The following is a 13,339-nucleotide window of genomic DNA, read 5'->3' on the forward strand; positions in this document are numbered from 1 at the left end:
CGAGGTTTGCAGCTCCTTTCTTGTCCCTTATCTCTATATTGAACTCTTGTAGTAGCAAAATCCACCTGATGAGTCGAGGTTTGGATTCCTTCTTGGCCATCAAGTACTTCAACGCGGCATGATCCGTGTAGACCACCGCCTTCGTTCCCAAAAGGTAGGAACGAAACTTCTCTATGGCAAATACCACCGCCAGGAGTTCTTTCTCCGTAGTTGTATAGCTGCACTGTGCTGGGTTCAGTGTTTTGGATGCGTAGTAGATCACGCAACTCTCCTTGCCTTTCTTCTGTCCCAGTACTGCTCCAACGGCGTGGTTGCTGGCATCACACATGATCTCGAACGGTAAATCCCATACTGGAGGTTGAATAATGGGGGCCGACACCAGCTTGCTTCTCAGAATCGTGAAGGCCTCCTTACAATCATCATCAAACTCAAACGGCACGTCTTGTTGGAGAAGTCTGGTCATGGGCTGGGCAATCTTGGCGAAGTCCTTGATAAATCGCCGGTAGAAGCCTGCATGGCCGAGGAATGCCCGTATGTGCTTTACGGTTGACGGGTAGGGTAATTTGGCGATGGAATCAACTTTCGCCTTGTCCACCTCAATTTCCCTTTCTGAAATCACGTGCCCGAGCACTATTCCTTCTCTCACCATAAAATGGCATTTTTCATAATTGAGGACCAAGCTCTTCTCCACACATCTTTTCAAGACGAGTTCTAGGTGTTTTAAACATGTGTCGAAAGAGCTACCATACACGGTGAAGTCATCCATGAATACTTCAATGCAATTCTCCAATAGGTCGGAGAAGATGCTCATCATACACCGTTGAAAAGTTCCCGGTGCGTTGCAGAGTCCGAACAACATTCTCCGGTATGCAAATGTCCCAAATACGCAGGTAAAAGTGGTTTTCTCCTGGTCCTCATGTGCCACAAAAATTTGCATGTATCCGGAGTATCCGTCCAGAAAACAGTAATAGGCGTTACCGGCCAACCTTTCCAGCATCTGGTCGATAAAGGGCAGTGGGAAGTGGTCCTTCCTGGTTGCATCATTCAGCTTCCTATAATCAATGCAAACTCTCCATCCAGTTTGCAAACGGGTGGGCACAAGCTCGCCTTGATCATTCTCTACAACCTGTATCCCTGACTTCTTCGGTACGACATGGATTGGACTCACCCATTGGCTATCGGATATGGGGTAGATGATTCCCAATTCCAACAGCTTAAGAATTTCTTTCAGCACTACCTCTTTCATGACCGGGTTCATCTTCCTTTGAGAGTCCCGAACGGGTTTGGCTCCCTCCTCAAGGTAAATGTGATGCATGCACTCCGTAGGACTGATGCCTTTAATATCAGCTAAGGTCCAACCGATGGCTTCTCTGTTGTCTCGTAATACCCTGACCAATCGATCTTGCTGCACGATGGTTAGATCAGAACTGATGATAACTGGTAATGTTTCTTCTGGTCCCAGATAAGCATATTGTAAATGCTTAGGTAGTTGCTTGAGCTCCAAAACAGGTGCTTTCTGGATTGAAGGTAGCAGCTTCTCGTTCTGCCCATACTGAGCCAATAACTCCGGTTTGCTTGTCTCTGCTCCTCCAGCTAGATAGACTTCCTAGATTAATTCCTTGATCTTCTGGTCTACCTCCACCTCGGCTTCAAAGGTGCTTTCTCTGAGGGAGTAGAGTTCCATGATAGCTTCCTTCATTTCATTGTCCTCTATTTGCTCAGCATCCCGATCCGTTAGACCATACTGAATCACCTTCTCTGTGGTATCCCTGGAACCGAAAGTAATTCCTTGTTCTTGCACCAAGGGTTCAAATACATCGACCATGTCCACCGTCTCCATTGCTTGTTTCCTCTTCATAGTCTCATAGATGTTGAATTCTACTTGGACTCCATCGAACTCATATGTCAATATTCCTGTTTTCATATCAATCTTGGTTCCGGCGGTCATCATGAATGGCCTTCCCAATAGTATGACATTCTCTCCAGCTTCAGGTCCGGTATCTAGGACATAGAAGTCTGCTGGAAAAATCAAATCCCCGACCTTGATCAGCACGTCCTCCACCACTCCTTCAGGGTAAGCGTTGGACCTATCAGCCAACTGTATGACCACACGGGTGTTCCTCATCTCGCCAATATTCAGTCTCTTGTATACCGCCAATGGCATCACATTAATGGAGGCTCCCAGATCCATCATCGCTTTATCCATATTCGTTCCTCCTATGTTGCATGGAATGGTGAACATCCCCGGATCTTTTCGCTTAGTGGGTAGCTTCCGTTGGATCACTGCCGAAACACTTTCTCCCATCACGTAGCGGACCTCTTCCTCCATTTTGACTTTTCTTGAACAAAGGTCTTTCAAGAATTTAGCATATTTAGGAATTTGCCTGATGGCATCGAGTAGAGGTACGCTCAACTCAACCTTTTGAAACATCTTCATCATTTCACTTGCTTCTTTCTCTCTAGCTTTCTGTTTCATGCGTCCTGGGTAAGGTGCCTCGGTTGGATCACTACTCCCAGCTCGTTCATCAGTTGGACCCTTCCCGTTCTTATTCCAGCCTCCTCGAAGCAATTCAGCTTCTGCTAACAATTCTTCCTCCTTTTCTCCCCCCTCAGGAAACTCGGTTAACACCACTTGGGCATGCTCTCTGGGGTTGATTCCCATGGCTGGGAGTTTACCAGCGTTCTCCTCCAGTTTGGCCACTGCCTTAGTCAAATGACTAATTTGCTGGTTAGTTTGATTCATGCTAGCACGAATTTCATTGCGAAACTTCTCGCTCTCCTTAGCCATGCTTTCAATTGCTTCTTCCCAAGGTGCCCTCCGATGCGGAGGTTGGTAAGGAGGTTGTTGCTGATTCGGGTTGTGGTGTTGAGGCGGTCCTAACTGGTATTGTTGTTGATGTTGGTTCTGATTATACTGAGGACGTTGCACTGGTGCGCCCATATTGTTCTGCTGTTGGGGCTGGCCATCTTGCTTCCACCGGAAGTTGGGGTGATCTCTCCACCCAGGATTGTAAGTATTTGCATAAGGATCGTACTTCCGTGGATTCCCATCATGTCCTCCAATGGCGTTGACATCAACAATATCCTCACCAAAATTTGGACAATTTTCAGATTGGTGTCCAGTGGCATCGCATAAGCCACACTGGCGAATCTTCTTCGGTATAGTCAAGCCCGAGAGAAGTTCCTTGAGTTCATTCATGCTCTTCTCCATTGTCTTTTCTAATTTAGACATCTCCTCTTTTTCCTCAGCCTTCCTTGGTTTCTCCAGATTCCTCTCATGTCCTTCATCACGTGATTCTTCTGCCATGGTGCCCAATAGTTGGAAGATCTCCAACGGGGTTTTGCTCATCAATGATCCATTACAAGCTGCTAGGACCAGACTGCGATCGTTCCTCCGCATGCCCTTTACAAAACCCTCCACCTGATCTTTTGGAGAGATTTGGTGATGGGGGCAATTGCTTAACATTCTCTTAAATCTCGTCCAGTATTCGTAGAAGGATTCTAGCCCATCTTGCCTGATGCTTCGGATGTCCCACCGCATCCGCTCTACTCGTGCTGCTGGGAAGAATTCCTCCAAGAAAGCCTGTTGCAGTTGTGCCCATGTAGTAACACTACCCTCGGGTAGATCATACAGCCATCTTCTTGCGTTGTCCACCAAGGTAAAAGGGAAGAGTATCAACTTGACATACTCTTGCTGCTCATCGTTTGATTGGTGCATGATTGTCATCTCAAAATCTTGAAGATGAGTATGAGGGTCATCCCCTTGATATCCATTGAACTTCGGTAAGATTTGAAGCAATGAGGGCTTCATTTCATACCGACGAGGTGCGAACGGATTTGTGGGCAAGGTGATTCCGTTCGGCCTCAAGTTGAGGTTAGTTGGGTATGCCAACTGTCTGAGGGTCTGCTCCGGTACGGCTTCTGCATGCGGTGCATCTTCGGCCATAGCTTCGCGTCTCGCTATACGTGCTCCTGCGCGTAATCGTCTTTCGGTGCGATCAATATCAGGGTCAAACACCAACGCTCTTACAGCTCTACGAGTTCCACGCATACACCAGTAGCGGAAAATGGAATGAGGAGAGAACAAAATTGATGTGCGTCACTCCCCGGCAACGGCGCCAATTTTGGCACACACCCGTCGTGCGGTGCGGACAAAATACCTGTGTATGCCCAGTACAGACAATACACGCTCCTACTGCTCACAACAAGAACTCAGTCTTAGTGGTAAGTGTAGGGTCGAATCCCACAGGGAGTGAGGAACCACTTTGTTCTCCTACGACAAACTGAGGTGTCACAATTCTCAATCTGTATACGCTGCACAAGAAATAAACAAGATCAATAATAACAAAGGGGTGAGGTTATTCGGTTAGGTCATAACTGTTGTTAACATTCGTTTCGGTCATAGGCACACTGATGATCCGTTTATGATTCGTGCAAACCCAAGGCGTGGCCCGAAGACATCGGGGCGTTTCAAGGGGTTACACTTCACATATAGGATGGTTGATCTCATTGTGGTCACTTGGTCCGAAGGTCACACAATCCCCGGTCACAAGGCAGTGCTTCACTCCTCCTTAAATAGTAGTCATACCCGTTACTCACCAAGTATGACCCTCATCAACCTTCTCTCCCGAGGTCCCCAACTCCGCACTAGGGTGACACATGCCTCCTGGACTCAACTATTTCCGGCCTTGTCGACCGACCAGTCATAGACATGCTACGGCGCCGAGATTGCTTTCCTCGTTTGATAACCATGGCTTTATGCCTCGTCACAGTTGATGGAGATTCTCTAGAGAAGCCCAAGGCTGAGGAAGGACAGTGTATCCCATCAATCCTCTCCCCACCTTTCGGATCTACAACGTCTTTTGTTGACGCTGCTCAGCTACTCGGTCTTGGGTATACCGGTTGTCACGCCCTGGTACACCCTGGCCTTTGCTTGACACGGACAGCATTTTTACCGAACGAGGGTCTCCCGTTAGGCCTCCACTGCCCATGATATCGAACAGATCCTTCCGGAACCACGAAATTCAACCGAAAGAGCAAGTGCCTCACGAATGTTTACATGTTAACAACAATTATTGCCGCCCCTAAAACCTCACCTAAAGGACTACTCACACATAATAAAATTCATAGATGCAAAAGGAATTAAACTCATGATTGAACGAAATGAAATACTGAAATAGATAAAGTAATACCTAGGCTTCAAGCCTTCGAACTTTGTCCAAAAGTAATAATCACGACGAAATTAAAGTACGGAAATGTAAGTGTTTTGGATGCCACACACGGCGAATAAAAGTAATAACTGGAATGAAGTAAAATGTTCGGGGGTGCCAAGAACTTCTTCACGCTGCACAACATTAGCCTTTTATACTGCCGAACGGTAGAGGCCTAACCCTAGCTGCGCCGGTTCCAAATCTTCGCCGGGATCTTCTTTCTTTAATTAGCTCGATCTTTGATTGATCCTGATTGAAGATGGCGTCCAGCTGCAAGCTTAGTCAACCTTTCCCATCCCTTCGGTCCTTCTAGTCTCTTCTTCAACCTTCCGCTTGTTCCATGAGATCTCCGAGATTGACCTTCCTTTTATGGCTCTGGCTGTCTGCTTCTTCTGGTAACGATCAGACCGACTGCTCTTATCGGTGTGGCTCATACCAGGTGGTTGCTCCAGGTTCCCATGCCCCAAGTTGAATTGGAGAGGTACTTGTTGGCCGAAGCTCCATGCTGGCAAACATGATTTGGCAATCTGGGCTCGGTAATGCCCATTCTGACCGCATTTCTTCCGTTTCCGCTCTACTGATCTTCCTTCCTCCACAACTTTGTTTTCCCCCTGGACAGACCTGAACTGACACAAATAAAGAGAAAAAGAGGGCCAAATGGCCCAAAAGTCGAAGACGCATCAGTGTGACAGTATGGTATCAGAGCATGAGTTTTCTTTCATGTTTCTGATAACCATAAGCTTTTAAATGTCGAGTCTAGAATAACATCTCTAGACTTCTAAAAATGTCAGTAGCCCTCAGCTCGCCGTTACACTGCCACAACTAAGGTACGATAATAGTTTCAAAATATACATATATGTATTTCAGATGTTATGAATGTTTCCAAGAAAAAGTGTGCGCTTTCAATGAATGATGCTATGTGAATTGATTACCGTTTTCCATATGCTATAAGTTATGAATTGCTAATCGCTTTCATATTGTTATTTTGAGTCTCCGACTCATATAACTAAGCAAGTATCGTGTTTGGGACAACCCGAGCCCTTAACGATAGTGTCGTATTTGGGACTACCCGAACCCATAACGACTCAATGAATGTTATTTCGTGTTTGGGACTACCCGAGCCCTTAACGAATCAATGAATGTATGGTCGAGTTAGATTCCTTGAATCTTTCCGGCACAAGCAAAGTTTTCATGAAAGGGACTTTAAATGTCCATATATGTTAAGGTTTCAAAAGAAACAGAAGTATGTATGTATGAATGAATGAATGAGGAAGCTTTATGTTGTCGTTTTAGGCTAGCTGCCTATACGATTGGAATGATGGGTCCTCTTACAAACCGTTTGAGTACCACCCAAGAATGCTTTGAGAATGTTAATCGTGATAGCACCGCTTGATCGATTTAAGTAAGGACTGATAAGATAGAAATGTTTAACATAGATATGTTACAACATAGAGGCAATGCCTTAAGACTAAGGATTCACTTGAGCTATTTCAATAGCGGTGAGATTAAGTTTTTCACATAAGAACTTATGTTGCTTATGATTATGATGTTAGTCGTGATAGCTTTGCTAGAACGGCATAGAATGGACTTTCATGGTATCACTAACTGATGATGAAGTACTTGTTAGTAAGTGTTTTAAGTTAGAAGTTTGACCAGAGCCTTACATGAATAAGAAGTTGACATGATTGGGGGCGAAGCTCCCATTTGACTGAGTGATTCGTTTTGTTGGGTCTGGCCAGCCCACATGACTAAGATCTCGGTGATTGTCAATTAAGATTTTTGATCTCAAGGTAGAGCATCATCACAATATATAGAGACTCGCTCTATATAGTTGTCACAATAGAATATCCTTTTATCACGATAAGTATAGTAGCGATTAGAATTACTCAGTTTGTCATTAGTTTTCAACCATTAGAACGATGCACTAAGTATCAAGCTGTCTTTTGGTAATCAAAGCGATTTTTGGAATCCCAAGCGAAGAACTGGAGCAGGTAGTGAGTATGATGAAGTTTTCAACCAGCTGTCAATATGTGGTCCACATGGTGGACAATATTGAGAAATGCGTAAAGGAGTTCGTAAATGAATCGCGTCATGAGATATTCAATTCCCCTAGTGAACTAGGGAGATATTATGAAGGAACAAAAAATGAACGAGGCTCTCACCACTGAGTCACTACAACAAATGGAGAATGAAAAAGTTCACGCACAAACAAGATATGTACACCACCTCAAGATGGAGGTAAAGAAAAAGGAGATGGAATGAAAGAAATAGAGGAAACTCCGAAATGGAAGGAAAGCAATGGAACTTAACTTAAGGTATAACCCAACCCCAAGGCTAGTAGGCTCAAGCTAAGAGAGTGAATGCTTTGGCTAAAGTGCCAGAAGCTACAGCAAGAATAAAGTTGGAACGCCACTACAATGGAAACTTAGAAACCCCCATTAAATAACCATTTGGAAATGGGAAAATGAGTTTACATGGCAGAAGGAGTGCCATTAATCCTCGAAGTGAAAGTTACGAAGACGATGAGAAAAGTTTGATGTTAGAATTCCCTAGTCAATCTGAGAAGGTGACTTAGGACGAAGGAAACAATTAAGGAAGTTCAACAGATTTGAGAGTACAAGGATATTTTTCCCAATGAATTACCAAATTTTCACCAGACCTAGTTTCATGCAACATAGTATGTCACTATGGGGAGCACTAATTCAAGATGTCAAAGAAAAGATGATACACTAAGGATGTGTATTGATTATAAGAAGTTGAAGCAAGCTCATAAGAATAGATATCCTCTTCCGAGGATAGACGACATATTAAATCAGTTGAGAGGAGCCGGTGTGTTTTCCAAGATTGACCTAAGATCTGGTTACCACCAACTCAGGATGAAAAGAGAAGACATCCCAAAGACAGCGTTTCGAACGCGTTATGGACTTTACGAGTTCACAGTGATGCCCTTCGATTTAACGAATGCCCCAGCAGTTTTCATGGACCTAATGAACAGAGTTTTCCATTAGTATCTCGATAGTTTTATCTTAGTGTTTATCGACGACATCCTCGTATACTCTAAGACCGAAGAACAACATGAAGAGCACTTACGCATCGTACTCAAAACCCTGCGCAATGAGAAATGGTTTACCAAATTCAACAAGTGTGAATTTTGGTTAAAGGAAGTTATGTTTCTCGGTCACATAGTGTCGACTGAAGGAATCTAAGTAGACCCCGCCAAGGTCGAAGCAGTCAAGGAATGGAAGGCACCATCAAATGTCAATGAGATTAGAAGTTTTCTCGGTCCAGCAGGTTACAATATAAGGTTCATCGAAAGATTCTCGAAATTGGCTAGGCCAATGACTCGGCTTTTAAGAAAAAGGGACTAAGTATGTTTGGTCCGAAGCTTGTAAACAAAGTTTTAAGTAGCTCAAGACTAGGCTGACTACTGCACCAGTGTTAGCAATACCAGGGGAGAATGAAGAATTTGAGGTGTACACTGATGCATCGAAACTAGGATTGGGTTGCGTGTTGATGCAAAATCAGAAAGTGATAGCATACACGTCTCGTCAATTGAAGCCCCATGAGCTGAACTACCCAACTCATGATTTAGAACTAGCAGCCGTTGTGAACGCGCTGAAGATTTGGAGACACTACCTCTATGGAGTTAAGTGTGAGATCTTTACAGATCATAAGAGTTTAAAGTACTCCTTCGAGTAAAAGGATTTGAACTTGAGACAACGAAGATGGCTCGAATTAGTAAAGGATTATGATAACACCATTAGTTACCATCCAAAAAAAAGTGAACGTAGTAGCTGATGCTCGGAGTCGAAAGACGAAGGCTAAGCTAGAATATTTCATCACCCAGCAGAATGAACTGATTCGTGACTTCGCCTCACTCAGTTTAGAGATTATTCATCCTCCGAACGCAGTATCGGGTTGTGTAGCTGCGCTGACAGTTAAACCTGATTTGAGAGAAAGAAATGTGCAAGCACAAATAGAAGATTGATTCTTGGAGAAGATGCGTCTTGCTGCAAGAACGAGTGAAACGAAAGGATTCACAGAAGCAAAGAATAATGCGCTTATGGTTGGTAAAAGATTGTGTGTGCCGCACAATGAAGAGTTAAAGAACAAGATTATGAGCGAGGCTCATGATACTCCATACACTGCACATCCAGGCAGTACAAAGATGCACCAGAATTTAAAGAAAACTTTCTGGTGAACAGGAATGAAAAGAGATATAGCGTCATAGTAGACCGATTATCAAAGTCAGCGCACTTTCTGCCAATTCAAATGACTTTTGGATTGGAGAAACTTGCAAATTTAGATGTCAAGGAGATAGTACGCCTTCACGGTGTACCTGTATCTATCACGACAGATCGTGACACCAGATTCACATCGCGTCTCTGGAAATGGTTTATAAGAAGCAATGAGCACTCAGCTGAACTTCAGCACAGCGTGCCACCCTCAGACTGACGGACAGTCAGAAAGAACGATTCAGATTCTAGAAGTTATGTTGCGAACGATTGTCGCTGACAAAGGTGGAAGTTGGAAGGATTTATTCCCTTTTGTAGAAATTGCTTATAACGACAGTTATCGAGCAACATTTGGAATGATCCAGATGAGGCCTTTTATGGCCGAAAATGTAGTTCACCACTTTACTAAGATGAAGTAGGTGAAAGAAAGCTGTTCGGTCCTAAACTGGTCCAACAGATGGTTGAGAAGGTCGACCGCGTCAAGCAAAAAAGCTCAGGATATACAAAAGTCTTACGTCGATAAACGCCGATCGGAGTTAGAATTCAATGTTGGGGATCGAGTTTTCCTCAAAGTCTCTCCCTAAAAGGGAGTTATACGTTTCAGAAAGAGGGGCAAGTTACGACCCCGTTATATAGGACCCTTTGAGATCCTAGTTAAGTTAGGCCTTCGTAGCCTATAAGTTGGCTCTGCCACCAAGCATTGTGGATGTGTACAATACGTATTGCGTCTCGCAATTAAGAAAGCGTGTGTTTGATCCAAAGCATGTGATTAAGCAAGCTGAAGTGGTCCTAGCCAGGACATAGGTTAAAAAGAGAAATCAGTCCAGATACTTGATCGCAAGGTTCAAGTTTTACGAGACAATAATTTTGTTCTCGTCATAAAGTGGAACCATCACAGGATGGAAAAGGCCACAAAAGAGATGAATGAAATGAATGACTAGTATCACAAGCTAGAATACCAGATATGTAATTTCGGGGACGAATTTTTTTTTAAGGAGGGAGGGATGTAATACCCCGTTTCCTCGAGTTAAGTTTAGAATAATTTTGAACTTAGATTTAAGATGATTCACGGCTGATAAAGAAAATGGATTTATTTTAATTCCAACAAAAATAATTTACAAAAGTATTTATAAATTCAGTTATTAAATTTTTATGCATTGCATATTTATTTAATTTAGCATTCAAGCATTTTCACGAGTTTTAATTAGCCAACCCTGAAGAATTTCTATAGTTTCGACAATTTTATCCTGAGGGATTTTATTTGTCCCATCAGCCCCAAAAGTTAGCTAAAAGCATACATCCCATCAGCCACCCTACACTATGCTATCCAACTTTTTAGCTAATGCCTTTGCAGGCAATCCAATCCCTCATCTGCAATCCAAGTATACAACAGCCAAGTTCCCTTCTCTCATCTCACACACTTCCTTCGTTCCATCACCCCAAACAAAGTTCAAGAGCAGAACAGTCAAGCAGAACCAGCAACACAACCGATCAAATCTTTAAGGTTTCATTTTTTTTAAACCTCTTGTATTGTTATTACCATCAGAGTATGTGCTTACCGTTCGCAGCACCCAAATCATTTCAGATTTTCGACAGCAAGCCTTCCAAATTTTCAGCAGCATAAAACCATGAGATCCTGTTAAAGGTTATATACCTTTAACTCAATTGCAAATTTTCGCAAGAATTGTAATGATACACGACCTTATACATATGCACGATCCATTCATTGTACATGAATTTCTGTTTTCAAAGAAAAGAAGAAAGAGAAAAGATTTAATTTTGAAGCTTTATTTTTGTTTCCCTGTCTGTCGGTTTTGGGCTGCTTGTCGGCGGGAGTCGAGAGGGAGGCTAGGCGTTGCGGCTCTGCCGTTGCTGCCTAGCCACGGTGAAGAGTGGGGAAGGAGAGGACGGCGGCGGCCTGGGGGTCGTCGACCATCGGGAACAGAGGTTGGGGCGGTGGCTGGGTTTAATAGAGAGAGGCTAGGGCGCGGTGGCTCTGCCGCTGTCGCTCGGCCACGGACGGAAGGAGAGATGGGAGTCGCGGTCGGCGGTAGCTTGCTGCTGCAGTCGCCGGAAACGGACCAAGAGAGAGAAAGGTAGAGGGAGGCGGCGGCGTTTTCGTCGTCGCCGAGGAGGAGAGGGGTGTACTGGGTCTGAGCGGAGGGAGGCGGCGGCGGTACCTATCGTCGTTGCCAAGGAAGGAGGCCGGTCGACGGCTGCCTCGCCGGAGGGAGCTGCGGCGGCGGGTTTTGGCTGAGTGAGGATGAGGGAGAAGGGGGCGAATTTTGATCAGTCGAGAAAGGAGAGAAACTGATTTGTTGCGTGACTGATCGAGGGAAAATAAGGAAGGGTGTTGGGCTAGGCTAGGGTTGGCTGTTGGGCTTTGAGTCTTGGGCCGAGTTGGGCCGATTTTCCATTTGTTTTAAATTTCAGCTGGGCCATTGTTTTAAATAAATGTTTTGGGCCCTTATTTTATTTAAGGACTTTGGACTGCCTTCAATTTATTTAAATTGGGCTGTCTTATGTTTTATTAATTGAACTATTAATTAGTTTAATTAATTATTTTCAAAGACTAGTTTTCATAATAATATTAAATTATTATTATGTGCATATTTTAAGTAAATTACTTATTATATGCTAAGCATGACATGAAATTGCATTTACTTTGCAATAAAAGTATTTATGATGTAATTGGTTTTATTTAAAATTCCAATTATTAAAGAAAGGCGAGTAAGAATATTGTTGGTGTTCTTAACTCAAGAGATTTGTTTTCAATTATTTATTCATTAAATTTTGAAAACCCGGCTAAGTGAATCATAGAATGTTAAGCACTTCACCATGACTTAAGATTAGATTCAAGGAGACCTATTAAGAATAGAATTTCTTGTAGGCTTTATGAACCAAGGGGATTAGCGCTGCTTTCCCAAGACGAGTTTATGTGATTATGATCTTCAGGCTTTGCCTATTCAGGTGGGCTTACTTTCCAAATGTATAAAGTATGATTGAGTTATTAAGCTCTAAATGTTTCAATGAAATGCAAATTATTTATTTAATGAAATGCAAACTGTTTATCCAATAAAATGTTTATGTGCACTCTGCTCTGTTTAAGGCTCGCCACAACGAATCAATTGAGGTCTCTTATGGCCTAACACGTTATTTGAGAATTGTGTACACTCGTTAGCTGACTCGGTGGGTTGATCTCCATTCGGGCACTAACTAAAAGGCGTTATAAGGGTGCTTGTTGGATGTGTTCCGAAGCATGTAATGTAAGGGCCTGCCTGGGTAGCGTCCCGAGGTCAATTCAACTTATCTGAGTTACGTCCTCAGGGCAAGTGCAATGGGAGAAACGGATCCGTCGGTGGCTAAAAGGTCCGGGATCACAACAAGTAACAGAAAGGGAGTGTGACATGTGCGCAGAAATGAAAGAAATGTTTTAACATGCTTAGAAGTTCTTTCAATTTAAAACCTTCTAAGTCATGTCAAGTATGATTGGATAAACTGTCTTTACGAAAATATGAAATGTTTCAGAAAATGCATGCCCACTAAGTACATTAGTACTTAGCCCAAAAATACTTTCAAATGTTTTCAGGTTGGCTGGCAGGTGCTGACGGGACGGAGCTGAGGCTAGAGTTAAATTCCTATGATAGACTTCCGCTGTAGCAATTACTCATATCAGTCTTTTGTTATCCCAACTTAAGATCTTCATGTAAAATTTCAAACGATATACTTGACCGAGCTTAGACTCTTCACTACTGAATTTATGCTAATGAATGTCGGTTGTCAGAAGCATGAAACAAAACTTGTGATCCAAAGGGGCTTAGCCCGACTCGTTATCTTATTATTCGGGTTTTAACAAGGTTGTTCCTTGTTTATTTCTATGAATTATTCACACCT

At 43.3% G+C, this 13,339-nt stretch overlaps 1 protein-coding gene across 1 annotated transcript in view; it reads right to left on the bottom strand.

The window, feature by feature from the left end:
• The window catches only part of LOC130989443 (pleiotropic drug resistance protein 2-like), a 41,794-nt gene that overhangs the window by 13,934 nt on the left and 14,521 nt on the right, over window positions 1-13,339 (bottom strand). The window lies entirely within an intron of this gene.

The sequence above is a fragment of the Salvia miltiorrhiza genome, chromosome 6 (assembly GCF_028751815.1).
Source record: "Salvia miltiorrhiza cultivar Shanhuang (shh) chromosome 6, IMPLAD_Smil_shh, whole genome shotgun sequence".
NCBI classification, from domain to species: Eukaryota; Viridiplantae; Streptophyta; class Magnoliopsida; order Lamiales; family Lamiaceae; genus Salvia; species Salvia miltiorrhiza.